Raw genomic sequence first — 15,819 nt, 5'->3', positions numbered from 1 at the left:
CTTAGAACCCCAGTGCAATATTGTCTTTCATTGATTAAACTGTTTTCTTGCCAGCATTTTGCCTTTAACGGTGTACAGTTGATACTGACATAAAACGCCATTAATTTGACCTCCATTTTTGCAAATGATAGTGGAATGAAATAGAAGTTGTTAGCAAACTGATAAACAGTATCTGTCTGCAACAGATGCTTTAACTTCTGAGAGCTGGTTTGCTGATACTTCGAGTAAATTTGTTAAAGACGGTTTCTATTTTCTCAAAGGTAAAAGAGTATATTCTGCATCTCTTTGATCTTTTTTATCAGCACTATCAAGTCATTCACTGATCTTAAAGTCATTTAGATTTTGACCCTCGGTTGAGTCGTAAAATCCTTGCTCAGTCTTGATATTGGTTAAAAAATTTGAAGTACCTTAATCAAAGCTATTGATCATGTGATTTTCTGTTGCTCTTCTGACTTACATAAATCGCTTTCCATTCAGATCTTTTAGATATCTGTTTTACGTTAGGAGTTTTGATTGATCTGTCGAAAGCTTTTGATACGGTAAATCATCCATTTTAATAAAAAAACTGGAATATTACGGAATAAAGGAGACAAACTTACTCTGGTTTGAAAATTAACTTTCAAACAGAAAAAAATATATACAATATGAAAATTTAGAAACGACCAAAAAAACTGTAAATTGTGGAGTCCCACAGGGTTCTATACTTGGAACTTTACTTTTTTTACTATACATAAATGATTTGTCTTCAACATCAAACCTATTAAATTTTATTTTATTCTCAGATGACTCGAGTCTTTTATTCTCACAAAAATATTGAAACACTGTTTACAGTAGTAAATGAAGAATTAAATAAAGTAAATGAATGGTTTGTATGCAACAAATTGTCTTTGAATGTTCAAAAAACTAAATTTTCTCTTTTCCACAAACCAAGCAAAACAAAAGAAATACCACTTATTCTTCCCAATCTTTTGATGAATAAAACTAACATCAAAAGGCAAATGTCTGTAAATTTTTTAGGTGTGAACTTTGATGAAAATCTATTTGGAAAGTTCATATAAATTCCATAAAAAAAAAAAATCTTAAAAAACAATAGCATTATCAATAGAGTTGAGCCACTCTTCAATTTTAAGTCCTTAAAAAGTTTATATTTTTCCTTTATACATAGTTACTTAACTTACCGGCAACATCATGTGGGCAAGTACTAATCTCACTAGACTAAAAAAAACTTTATAGCAAGCAAAAACATGCTGTTAGAATCATATTTGGAGCTGGTAGAGCGATTCCATGTGAACTTCTTTTACGTATAATTGATGCCCTGAATATTTTCAAACTTAATATCCATCTCGTTCTACAGTTCATGTATAAAACAAAATATGGACTCTCCCCCAAAATATTCGAAACTTATTTTAAAGAAATACACCATAAATATGCCACAAGATTTTCCGCAAACAACTTTGTTAAACCAAAATCTTGTTCTAAACAAAATTCTTATTCAATTCAGAATCGCGGACCACTTTTGTGGAGAAGATTCCCAAACATTGTTTCCGGAAAAAAAAGTCTCTATATATTCACTTTCTTTTTTTTTACCCAATATATTTATGTATTAAACGATATCTTATCTTTTATATATTTTTATATAAAGTTTTATATATTCACTCTTACTTTTACCCAATCTATTTATGATATTATGTATTAAACGATATCTTACTTTATTTTTTCTATATATTTTGTAAACATTTTGTAAACAATTTCTTTTATACTATATATTTTTGAAACAACTTTGTAAAAATTATAAACTATAACACGGTGCTCGGCGATAAGGCAAATCAATGCCTTCTTCTTGCTCCGGCCATTAACTTAATTGTAAATTTATGGAAACTGTTATATTTATTAAACGGCGAAATATAATAGTTAATGAAAAAAAAATAAAAAATAAAAATATCAGCAAACTGTGTCTCTATAGATCTTTGTGATATCAGCAAATGTGTATCTATAGATCTTTGTGATATCAGCAACTGTGTATCTATAGATCTTTGTGGTATCAGCAAACTCACCACAAAATCTGACAATTTTTTTCCTTGACTTGATTTGACAATTTTTGACACTTTGACTTGATTGTTTAATTTTTTTTATTTGAGCGTTTTTTTCATCAATTTTGTAAACAATGAAAGGCAGGAACCTTCTTATAATAAATCCTGTAGGTGTGGTTACAAAACCGCTAGCCCTTTCCTTTACCCCCACCCCCTTGAACGTTACGTAATTAATGGACAACCCCTATATGGATTTTTATCTTGCAATGCAAACACCAATGCAACAATTTTTGAGGACAATTAAGCTCAAAAACATAGTTAACATAGAATGCAACAACTTCCATTGAAGGAACAATAAGAACTTATTTATCAGCAAAAATGTGGCAAATAGTTAATAAACTTATTAAAGAATGGTTTTGTTCCTGGTTACGCGCCAGTGTTTAACTACTTTTCAATCAGCTATATAATTACCGGTAATATTTCAGAACTGCATGGATATCTATTATAAATAGCGTCGTCATCTATTGTAAAAAAAACAATTGATCGGTATTGTGTGATCTCTTTTATAAGATAAAATACCACACTTGAAAATTCTTCACGGCGCACTTGCTTTAACTGCATAACTTATTTAAAACAATGCAAATAAAGTTTAACCAGTAAAAAACAATTTTAACTAATAAAAAGTAAGTTAAAAATTTTTTGTTATATTTCTTTCTTTTTTATCTGTTTGTTGTATAGTTTAAACGAAATACATTGCATTATGTGTTATTCCGTTAATTTATTATAACCAATCTAAATTTGATGATATAGGTTATAATTATCACCCAACAATCTCAGCATATAGACTAAATTTTGAAACTTTGTTTGTAACTATAAATTTGACATTACAAGTATACTTATTTAACCTTAAATAAATGTTTACGTATTTGTGACATTAAAAAATAGTCTGTTGAGTGTAAACATCAATTAAACATCACTTTACACATCAACGTCTGTTGAGTTTACAAAATAGTCTGTTGAGTTTACACACCAAGATACCTGAAACATAAGGCCTGAGTGAATTAAAAAGGAATTGCTTTTACTTAGAAATTTTGGTCAGCTTACGTGAAAAACAACTTAAGCAATTTTGCTCAAGTTTTTATTTAAGTAAAGCTTAGCAATTACTGAGCGTTTTTGGATAAATTTTTAATAAAAAATGTTTTAGATTATTTTATATCGATATTTTATAACTTCATTATAACAAGTTAGCTTTAATTTATTATAAAAAATCGGCTATGTGCCTAAAGAGATTTAAGTCAAAAAAACTTTACGCTCTAAATTTACGGCCAATTCAACCTCCCTTAACCTGCTTACCTTTACATCGTGATATTAAACATTATATGGAAGTTAAAAGCCTTCTATCATAAAAGACAAAAGGAAGCATTATTGATTTTTAAACAAATTATTTTAAAAAATTTTTCACTGGGATTATTTCAATTACAATTGCGAGACAATTTAATAACGTAATTTGATTGACAAATTTTAAAAGTCTCTAAAACGTTAGTCGTTTAGACGCCATAGGGTGAATAAAAAAAAGTAATTGCTTTTTGTCAGCATTTTTGAAGTAATTGCTCAGCTTTACGTGAATAAAAATGTGAGCAAAATTGCTCAAACTTTTATTATCGCAAAGCTGAGCATTTACTCCAAAAATACTCAATAAAAACAATTGCATTTTTTTATTTACCCGGTCTCTTATAATTTCTGTTATTAAGCTGTTGTTAACGTCTTATGTCACGTTTCTTAATTATACACATTGTAGTTGCAGATTATAAACTGTTGATATATTAAACTGACGCGTCGGCTTTTGAAAACGATTATTTTTTGACCAATCGGGTTGCCAGCTGTAATATAAACCCACAAAGTATTGAAAAAAAATAACTCAAAGACAGTAACTTGTTGACGATTTTTATTGATTGTTTTCACAGAGGTAATCCAAAAATGCAATACTATATATTAAGTTTGGAATATATTACGTTGAACTGCGCTATGAATCGCGGTGGCATTTTTTTTGTTATTTAAGATAGGTGACTTCTAGACATTAGGAAAATTTCAAACTTGAGCATCTTTATGCTTAAATAAAATTAAAATATTTTGTAAAAAACTGCAATTATTATATCTCAGAAACAGCAAAACCCTAAAACCTGTGCCCAGCAATACCCTAAAATCTTAAATGTTTGTGCTATAAGTTTTATGTTATTGCTTTTCCACACTAAATTAAAACTTATCAGCAGAATTTAAATTTTAATTTATAATATTTTAGAGGGTTCGAAAATTTTTTGGGATCATAGCTTTTTAACACTAAAATCACTAGATTAAATTTGAAATCTATCGAAGAGTATAAAAACATACATAGTCTTGTGAAATAAATGTATGGCATGTGAATTGATGTATTTTAATATATACTTGTTGCGACTAATTGTTTTTGCCATCTGATAATAGTTTAACTATAGCATTTAAATAAAATTTTACTTTTGTTATTAAAATTAATTTACTCAGAGTGCATAAGTCAAGGTGAGTCCGAAATTTGTTTTTAAATAAATATTTATTGTTTCTTTTTAAAGTAACAAAAGAAAACACTAAAATAAATATTTACATCACGAAGTAAAATTTAGTGTCTGTTCTAAAGTATTTTGGGTACGAGACACGAATGATGATCTGATATTTATAAAAGAAAGTTAATGAAATATTTTTGGATTTAGAGTTCTTGAGGTTCCACTAGAATCCTACAATTTTTGAAGGGCCCTTTACTATTAGAGAAATTTTTATACACGTATGCCAATATGAGACTCAAAAGAAGCGATTTAAATGCTGGTTTTGAATATACAAGTGATTTTAATTTAAAATTAAAGTTATAAAAAATATTTTTTTGTTGTTATTAAAAGCCTCCTTTTTTATTATTATTTAATGAATGAATTTACTTTTTTTTACGCAGAAGAGCACATAAATAGAAAGTTCACGCCTCCTTTCTTATTAATGGCGCAAAATATGCCCAAAGCTCTCTTCAAACCCTGGATCTCTTGGTTCTAAAGCAAGCGCTCTAACCACTGCGCCACGGCCGCTCTACTTAACTATAAATAAGAAACAAATAGTAATAATAACTATAAATAAGAAGTCAAAAGTATTATTTCATAATACTTTTTAACTTCAACGATAAAATGCTCTCGTTTTACGCAAATTTTGTTCACTTTGTAACGTCTTTTTTGTCTGACTCTTATTATAAACAATGATTTGCAGCTTATCCTATATATCCTATAATATTTTTAATGCTGCCGTTACCCATTCGTCAGTGTTTTACACAAAACTCACGGCAGCCATTACAATCAAATAATGGTGAGAAAGAGTCCCAGCACTTTTTTTTATAAGAAAATATGAACGAAAATGTATGCAAATATCTAACTTATGTAAACTTGAAACTAAGCAATGCTAAAGCTATATTAAGTTTTGCCGTTTTACTTTTACTTGAAAACTGAGTTGTGGCAACATATCCTTAAACTTGATTTATAACGTTTATTTGTCGTTTTGTAAAGTCTTTTGTTTATTAAATAGTGTTAAAACATTTGCCGAACAATACGTTTTTGAGGCCGAAGTGGTTAGCTTGCAGCGTTTCTGAAGTGATTCGCCCTGGTTCAAGTTCTTAAGCTACCACATTTAAAAAAAAAAAAATCTTTTTCAATTTTTTATAATACAAATTAAAGCATTTTTGAATTTCTTTAGATATTGTTACTTTTAAATTTCTTTAGATATTGTTACTTTGTTTTGTTTTTATTTAAAAATTACATAGCGGCAAAATCTCTCTTCATTTTAATTTATTGGCATTTATTTGCCGTTTTATAAAGTTATTCCGTCTTTTTTATTATTATTAAATAGTGTTAAAAATTGGCAGGTTAGTGTGCCAACCAAAAAGGTTGCTCTGCAAAATACGCTGCGCTTCCAAAGTTCAATGCGAGGATTCAAATCCTGTTGCTTGTGTATTAATTCTTATTTATTTTTTAAATCTTTTCCAATTTTCTAAAATACAAAATAAAACATTTTTAAAGTTCTATTGATCATCAATAGCATCAATTTGATGCTATAAATATAACATATATCGAAAAGTTTAAAATTCCAATAAACATCAAAACAGTGGTAGAAATTTTTTGCGTATATGTCACGATAGTGATACTTATGTTATTACTTAGATTTAATTAGTTAAGTCTGCGCGTTTAACATACATTAAAAAGATTTTACATTTAAACTTTTATTTTCTTCGAAATTAATTAACGGGGCGAGAGTTAGTAGTAAGCTGCGGATGGTCTAAAAACCAATTTGATTAAAACTTAGTAATAGGCACTTCAACATTTTTTTTTTTTAATGTAAAATGAAAATAAAACAAATACCATAAGTCAGAACTTTCAAAAAAAGCCAAACTTATTGTTAAACTCTTAATAGTTGAGAACTTATCTTTAAACCACAAAATTAATGATTTTTTTTTTGTATGACTTATGACGTTTTCAACAATTACCGTAAAAATGACTTTGATGTGATTTTAATGTGACTTTGGGTGTGGTGATGGTATGGGTTGGGTGTCGGTGATGGTAATGTTGGGTGATGTTGTGACCTTTGGGATGACTTTGATAATTTTGCTTGTTAGCGAAAAAAGTATTTGCCTGAAAATATAATTGTAAAATAACTACTTATTTCACTTTTACTTCTGATATATAATTATATTAGAATATAATTATGAAATATAATTATATTCTGCTTATATTTTTGAAATTATAATGATTTTGAAGTAATTCTAATTCGTGGAAATGTGTTTGGATTAAACTGACTCAAACAACAAAATAACAATTTTTACATGTCGCTGAAAAATGCCAAAACGTTACAATTTTAATTTTTTGGCATAATTTGCTTTCTAAAAATCCATATACAGATGTTCAAATGGTAAATTCCAGTTATGTAATGTATTATAGCTGGTATATACTATTCGTTTTTGGTTACTCCCAATTACATTTCCACAAAAATATAGATAAACAACTAAAGGACATTATTAGTGATGTTGCTATTTTTTTATTTACTACATTTTATGTATTAACTTTATTCTTTAATCACTAAATATGATTATTTGCCTTCTATAATGGTGCTGTTGATATATTTAATTAATATGTTTAATTAGCTTAATATTTTAACTACTATTAACTACTATTAATATATTAAGCTAATTAAATATAGACAGTATCGGACAAAACGAGTGCGACCAAATAATGCAAATTTAGTTTCTTTATATAAAAGTGCTGCATTTTTTCAATTTAGAGAAATAGCTATGTAACTGTTTAGAGACAAAGTTCTTCAACTTTTATTCATCACAAAGTTCATTATTTGTACACGAAAATTAATAAATTAATCAAAAGTATTAAAAAAAGTTGATTTCCTTCTGGACAAAACAAGTGCAACTTGACAAAATGTTGACCAAGCTGTATTTCGCTATCAATATTTCTTGGCGAATCCTTTGTTGTCGATCACAGCCTTGCATCTTCGAGGCATAGATTCGATCAGGTGATCAATGAAACTTTTTGGAATCGCTGCTCAGGCCTTTTGGATTTGTTCAAACAGTTGATCCTTATTACGAACACCTTCACGATTAATTCTGCGGTTGACGATCTCCCACAGGTTCTCGATAGGGTTGAGATCCGGAGATTGAGGCGGCCAATCCATCGATAGGTGGTTGTCTTGAAACCACTGTTTGACTACTTTTACAGTGTGTTTCGGATCGTTGTCTTGCTGAAAAACCCATTTTATTGGCATATTCCATTCAGCATGAGGTAACATAACATCTTTCAGGATATTTTTATACATGAAACGGTCCATTATTCCATCGTTTCGATGTATTGGACCTAGACCGTTAGCAGAAAAACATCCCCAGACCATTACATTGCCTCCACCATGCTTCACGGTCTTATGGCAGTAACGTAAATCGAGGCGTTTTCCGGCCGGTCGACGTACACGGCAAATGCCATCGCTCCCAATGATGTTGAGCTTCGATTCATCACTGAACAGGACAGTTCGCTATTTCTGCACATTCTAGTCAATATGAGATGTAGCAAGCAGGAGTCTTTTCTTCTGGTTTTTTAGTGAAATCAGCGGTTTCTTTGCAGGGCGTCGAGAAAACAATCCGGCTTCAACAGCACGTCGTCTGATTGTTCGGTCTGATACAGGCAGCTCTAATTGCTTTTGTATCTCGACTGATGATATCCAGGGATCCTTCTTGACGGATCTGACGATCATAGAATCCTCTCTAGAAATGGTGGAACGTGGTCTTCCACCTTTGTTATCTGCTGCCAACTTCCCCGTAGAACGATATTTGGAACATAGTCTTGATACGGCCCATTTTTTCACGCGATATTTATCACAAATACTTTTTTGTGACATTCCACTAACGTAATCGCCAAATTTCTTTCTTAGTTCCAATCCAAGACTGTCGGGAGCCATTTTTGCACTTGAAGTCATAAAAATAATAAAAATAAATAATCACGCTTCTCAAGGCTTACCGTGTTACATTTACCCTGTAATGATACAATAATTCTCTGCGGAACACAACGTCTTGGTTGGATGTGTACTGTATTGATGTAATGAAACACTTGTTGTATTTCACTTCTTGTATTGATGTTCTTCGATAAAACACTTTGATAAAACTCACTTCGATAAACTGTCTTGATAATACTGACTGATTGACTTCCATATACTGACTGAATTACATGTCGATTTACGTCTCTTATATAGTAAAATGAACCTGTGTGAACCTGTTCTGGAAGATTTTAGATGCTTCTTTTCGATGCTTCTGGAAGCTTCTGGATGCGTCTGGATGCTTCTGAATGTTTCTGGATATTTCTGGATGCTACTGGATACTTCCAGATGCTTCTTCTGGAAACTTCTGGAAGCTTCTGGAAGTTTCTGGAAACTTCTGGAAACTTCTGGATACTTCCTTTAATTATTAAAAACTTCCGTGATGTTGACACGGACCAGACTTAAGAAAATGAAACAAACCAAAAAAGTTGCACTTGTTTTGTCCGCTGCAAAATGGCACTTGTCAACGAAATTCTGCCTGTATGCTGTCACCTGTCAGCTGATTGCTCATGTCATGGCATGCTATGACTCCAGACTCCTGAACTGTTTGCTGAGGTAGTATAGTTCGTTTCGTTTTTAAAACATGTTAAATTAGGAACACTTTTTAGCATTGTTCGATGTTGGTTGCAAATGTTTTGTCCACTACTGTATATACTGTGTTTTAATTTAATAAAACTCTAAAAAATCTACATTTATCTACATTTCCACAAAAATGTAGATAAACAACTAAAGGACATTATTAGTGATGTTACTATTTTTTTATTTACTACATTTTATGTATTAACTTTATTCTTTAACCACTAATTATGATTATTTGCCTTCTATAATGGTGCTGTTGATATATTTAATTACTATGTTTAATTAGCTTAATATATTAACTACTATATTAATATATTAAGCTAATTAAATATATATATACTGTGTTTTAATTTAATAAAACTCTAAAAAAACTATCAATGATTTGTGAGTTAAATTAATAACCCACTATAAAGCTATTAGATAACCGGACTCATTATCAAAGCGATTTAAAGTTTTATAAAACGTTGATTTTTTTCTAAGCTTTCCATGTTTCGATGTAGCAACTTCATGCAGTCAGAGGCGATTTTACGGTGGGATGTTACACACCTCCTCCTCCCCAAGGAAGGTGATTTTCAAGTTATAGTCGGTTTTTTACGAATTTAGTCGGCTAGTCGGGTATTTAACACTATTCAGTCGGTTATATTTTTGTTTTGAGGGCCTTTTTTTTTTTGGGAAGCCAGTCGGTACTTTTTAAGGATTTCCTCCCCCCCCCCCTCTCCCCTCATTTTAATTGTAGATTCGCCTCTGCATGCATTTTTTTTTTTATTATACTTTTTTTATTTTGATATTTAGGTGCCCCAAGAAGTCCTAACGGTCTTGTCACAGACCTTACCGTGATGCGAGTACCTTTCTTACCGTGATGCGAGTATATGTCCAGAGTTCGTTTCGAACCTGGATCTCATGCTTCTTAAGCAAGCGTTCTAACCATTGCGCCACGGCCGCACAATTTAAAAAAGTTGTTTGAAATGATAGAAATTTAAAAATTTTAATAAGTTGTTTGAAATGAGAGGAAGTGTTGAACTTTTACAAACGAATATAGTATCAAGTTTTATATATTAAGTAAAAAAATAATTGATTTTCAAAACTCCTAGCGTTTACATTACTTAGTTTTTCAACATTGGCTAAAATCTCGTTAGTTATACTTTCAATGTCATTTGCAAATACGTTTTCTGCTAATTCTTCTGTAAAGTCCTCAATAGCTTCAACTTGTTCAAGTTTTTTAAGCAAACCTTGCTGGTATTTTTTGGACATTCTGCTAAAGAGAGAATTTGCTGTCGACTAAGGTATTGAGTAGGACTATATGATTTGACACTTTTTTTATCTTTCATCGTCCTCATTTTGAAGATAACTTTTTCTGGTGTTGTTTTATGTCCTGTTACTTCTCCAGCTATAAGCTCTTTATATAAAAAATCTTTCTGCTGAATTGTAAATCTTATATGCTTACGTATAGATATAGCCCACCTGTAATATTATTATTGCGCTCAAATTTAAATTTATTTTTAGTAACTATCGCTTTGGCATCAACTCCATTGAGAGATTTGGAGTTAGACGAACAAATAAGCAAATCAGCAAGATGTAATAAAACTGAATCCACTGATGTATTTTTGTTTTGGGTGCTGTGTGCATTTTCATTCTGATGGCTTCGAAGGTCAACTTCAGTATCAAAAAACATATCAGTAACAAAGACACAACGGCTCGCTGCAGTGACAGTTCACCAGTGTTAAGACAGCTATCTTTTCGTTTCTTTTGATTTCTATTTGCTGTAAAAATTTCTCCACCATCAAAAGGTTCTATCTCTGTTTAACTAAAAACAAATTCAAATCCTAAAAACTGAACTGTTTTACCTTTACCACAATTAAAGTATTGCTATAGCGTCATTTCATTATCGTTATATGAAATTGAATGAATTAAACTGATATTCGTTATCTTGCTATCATTTACTTTTTAACTTCCTAATTTCAACCACTGATACTTTTGAACCTTTTGGACCTCCAAAAACAAAATTTCTTTCTTAATATCCTGGGCTGATGTAGAACGTTGATATATGCATTAATGTATCTCTTAGCAACAGCACTTTTGCGATCACATTTGACTTTACCTTTTTGTGAGTCATTGTAACAATATCTTAAGAGGTGTACGCATTTCACCTTGCAAATACGAAACAACGTTTCGGCAACTGAGTTAGCTGAATAGCACCCTAAAATAAAAACAGATAATGATTTATAAAATTTAGTTGTGGATAAAAAAGCAAACTATATCATTTTACATTACAAAAGCCTAAGTTATTACCCCCTCCACCTAACATGCAATTTAATTTCAAGGCTTTTGTTTTTTAGCAATAGTTGTAATAACTATATTCTTTTCACCATTATCACTTTTTTTGTATATCTGTTTTACGCTTTGAATATCTTGAGTAAACTGGTCAACTACATGGTCAGCAACGCATAAAGTGTCTCTTTCATCCTGATCACTTTTTTGTATTATTGTGTAATATACTCTTTTCTTTAATTCACCAACATCATTTTTGTAAACAAAGCAGATATGCATTGACATTTTTTGTACTTCTCTGAACTCAACAGAAAGTATTTTTTGAGACCAACCACTAAACCATAAGATGGTCTCTTTGTTAATTTGGCTCATAGCATTTTTTTTGGTTTTGTTTTGTTGTACGTATCGAAGAATATGCTTCATTCAAGAATATATAGATTCAATATTTTTGAGAGTGTCGTATTTAAGCTCTTTTTTCTCTTCATTTCAGGAAGATTCTGGATTAGATTTTCAATCATCTCTAGATCATTCTCCAGGTAACGTGTAATCATTCTCCAGGTAATCATTCTCCAGGTAACGTGCAGGTAACAGGTACGTGCAGGTAACAGGCAATCATTCTCCAGGTAACGTGCAGTCATCACACTTTTCCGGATGCGACGAGCAAGTGTTAAAAAGTTTTAAATTCGTTATCTTTAGAATTACTCAAATCACAGTTGATACAGTTTGAAGTAATAATTGACTTTTCTATGCAATACAAACCATGCGTAGTCTTTAAATACCTATTTGCCTTTTCTAAACGTCTTTCTATATCTTTAAATTTGCTTTCATGTGTGGACGCAATGGCATCACATTTCATTATAAAAATAAACTCATTTATGTCTACACACGTCGTATAATCAAGGCCTGCTAGTGAATGCTGTTAGCTTGGTTTAATTGATTTAGGAATTTTCCAGAGCGATGAATCTGATAAAACAGATTGGTTTATTGATTTACAATAGCTTTGATACGAGTTTATGGTTTGCCACTTTGCTATTGTTAGAATAGCTTTAGGTAATATCTACGAAATAAAAATAAATATTTAAAATAGAATAAGATAATATTTAGAATAATTTATTGATATTTTAAATACTCATTCTTGGAAACAAGGCATAAGAAGCGGTGCGTCAAAGCATACAATATGATCGATTTGCAAATGGCATCAGAAATCATCAAACACATTATATTTAATTTCAAATACCTGAATTTGGCATGATAGAAAAAGGAGTTGTATGTAAATAATGTACCTGTTGATGTCTATCGGTTAAAGTAATTTTGCTTGTCTCATAAACCTTATCTTGAATAAGTGCAAATGTAAATAACTTAGGAAGCGTTTTGCAAGGTTCATATTCATTTTTTAACGAGTTAATTTCTTGTTTTGTTTAAATGTAAGTGCTTCTGTTTCTCCTTTCTTTGCTTTCTGGCCAAATCAATTGTGTAGCTAAAAAAAGAAAGTTAACTATTTTTTCGAGGATAAAAAATAATAAATCAGGTGCTGTTAAATTAAATAGTCTTACTTACATTTAAAAGTTTTCATAAGATATTCTTTCGTTTATTTTTGTAGTGGTGGTATAAGGGATAAAATAAGTACTTTTTGGTTGAATGTTTGAGTGTTTTGAAAGCTTCATGTAGCAGTATCAAATCATCTGGAATAACTGATAATGGTTGTGTTGAGTCTTCCATATTCTCCAAAAATTAGCCTCCTTGTCCTGGTGCTACTTTTTCAGAATTGATTTCTTTGAAGTTATCTACAGCTTCATTGAACTTTCTTTTATGGTAGTTGATTGTATAAATTGATGCCTCATTGATATATACGTGAAAATTTTAGTTAACACTAAAACTAATTTAAATCAACACATTTAACTATAGACAGTACACACACATATAAATGTCATAAAAAAAAATTACAATTGTTTCAAAAAAAAATTAAAAATTAAAAAATGTTATAAAAATTTACAATTGCTTCAATTTAAAAAAAATATTTATAACAATACAATCTTAGCTAAAAATATAAGTCAGTATAAAATACAACAAAATTTTAAAAACGACAAATTTTGCAAACGCAACTACTACCATACCAATTTTTGATTTGTTTTTTGAAAACCTCAAGACTTTTTTAGGATATGGTCTCACTACTTAGAGTGTTCCAGAGCAAGGTGGCTCTATATAACGTACAGCATGAACCATTATATGTAGAGCCTTTAGGAGGTAGAATGAGTTTTTTGCTATAACGGAGTTTATACGTAAGATTTTTTAACGTAAAAAATTTTTCATAAATATTGGATTTAGACATTTAATAGATTTAAAAACTTCCATCATAAGAAACCTCAAATTTCTTAGATGGATTCTTGGACTATTATCAAAATTTAATAATTTGTCCAGAGACAAATCAAATCTTTTATAGACTATACTCAGAGATTTTTTGTGAATTCTATTTATTTGCTTATCATCTTTTTTTGAACAAAACATCCAAATTAGAGGACAATAAGAAACTTTTTCTCTTTTTTTTTTTTTTTACAGCTTGTTGTTTGAGTTTCTAGTTTTGAAAATTTTTGCGAAAATGGCCGGTGTAAAATTTTAGGATTCTCAAAGGTTCCTTGGTTGACCTTACTTTGAGCTACCGAAAGAGTGCTTAAGTTATATCAGCCACTAAGATCATACTTTTTAAGAGTAGAAAATTGTTTAAAGGTGATACTTGTTTTTTTGATTTCGAGAAATAGTTCTACCTTTTGTTCACAGTCAAGCCATTGTATTTTACAACATGGTAAAAAAATTGAGAAAGATAGTATTTTTGCTGCTGAAGTTGTTGTATTAAAGGATTTGAAGGACCGGATAAAATCTAGAAAAGAAGAAAGAATTATAAATTTCATTTTAAGACAGCATTTGCAAGTTACCAAAGAATATATAGATGAATGGATAGAATATATAGATAAATTGATAAATTATATAGATGAATGGAAACGTTACTTTAATCAGATTAAAGTTTTTAAATGGTACTTAACTGTAAAGTTGAATAGAGTGAAATTATTGAAACTATTTTGAAAAAGTCAATGACAATATTCGATGACAATAAATTGTTTCACAAAATTCCGAGAATTAATTTATATTGCACGAAGGCAAACTTTCTTCTTGGAACAGCCTGTTTAATGTGAAAAGCGATGAGTTCTCATTTCAAAGACAATCAGGTTCCTTACAACAATTTATTAAAATTGGTGGGTGCTGCTTTATGCTTGCCAGGTAAAAATGGTTTTATAGAATGAATGTTTTTGATTGCCGATGATATTTAAAACGAAGGGAACTTACAATGAAAATTTGGCAACCATTTTTTTTGTTAAATCTAATTTAAGAAATAATAACTGCTCAGTATTCGCAGAAAAATTGAAAAAGATTTTGTTGAATTGAATTCATTCTTACGAAAAAAATTTGTGATGTAAAAATGCAAATATTTTTAATAATTTTCATAACTTAGTTTTTTGCATATGCTATTTTAATATGAATAAACTTTTAAAAATATTGGTTCAAACGAATTTTTAGAAAAACCCATTTAAATTCCATAAATTTATTTTTTGCACGCGCCTGGTATTTTTCAACTGTGGTCACCTCGCAAGTTACCGAAGAAAGGAATAGGAAAAGTAGAAAGTGAAAAAAGTAATAGGAAAAGTAATCGGAAACAAGTAATAAAAGTGGAAATTTTTCATTTTTCTCAATTATATTTATTTTTAAACTTTTTTTTATTTAAAATTAAAATGATCAAAACTACCATTTTTTCCAGCCTCCCGATAAGTTTTTAGCGGCAAAATGTTCTGGCTTCCGACTCCAGTGGCTTTCGCTTTTCTATTGGCGGATGGAGCCATTGGTTTTTTTTGGACACAAAATGTTTTAGAGACCGATGCCAATAGGAAGGAGAAAGCCATAGGTGACCGCCTCCAGAAGAAATACTTGAGGCAAAATGCTTTGAAGACCGCTCCCAGTGGTTTCTGCGTCCCAACTGGCTGCGGCCGCCAAATTGGAGGTGAAAATATTTGCCACCCCCCAGCGGTTGTAATGAAAAATAATTTCACATTTGTTTTAAAGTAAACAAACAATTTAAAGATTAGGTCGGAACAAATGTTAAAAAATTGACATCAAAGTTTCGTTTTATATGATATATTTCAAAAGTTTTAAATATTTAATTGAAATAATTTCGTTGGAGTAGTTGTTTATCGAATAAACGTGAATAACATCGAAAATTTTCGAATAAATTAGTAGTTTTATTTTTAAAACG

At 30.3% G+C, this 15,819-nt stretch overlaps 1 protein-coding gene across 2 annotated transcripts in view; it reads left to right on the top strand.

Annotated features, from left to right (window-relative positions):
• The first annotated feature begins 2,562 nt into the window (after positions 1–2,562).
• Positions 2,563–15,819, top strand: part of LOC100213618 (polyunsaturated fatty acid 5-lipoxygenase) — an 89,592-nt gene continuing 76,335 nt past the window's right edge. Inside the window, exon 1 of one of the 2 annotated variants that reach the window (XM_065811080.1) lies at positions 2,563–2,713. The gene's annotated coding sequence lies outside the window, so the exon portion shown is untranslated. Of the gene's footprint in view, positions 2,714–4,682; positions 4,896–15,819 lie in introns of those variants that run through there. The other variant, XM_065811081.1, reaches the window with a different exon arrangement.

This window comes from Hydra vulgaris, chromosome 11 (genome assembly GCF_038396675.1).
Source record: "Hydra vulgaris chromosome 11, alternate assembly HydraT2T_AEP".
Taxonomy (NCBI): Eukaryota; Metazoa; Cnidaria; class Hydrozoa; order Anthoathecata; family Hydridae; genus Hydra; species Hydra vulgaris.
Note: the sequence above shows the minus strand (reverse complement) of the source record. Positions and strands in the feature narration are given on the sequence as shown.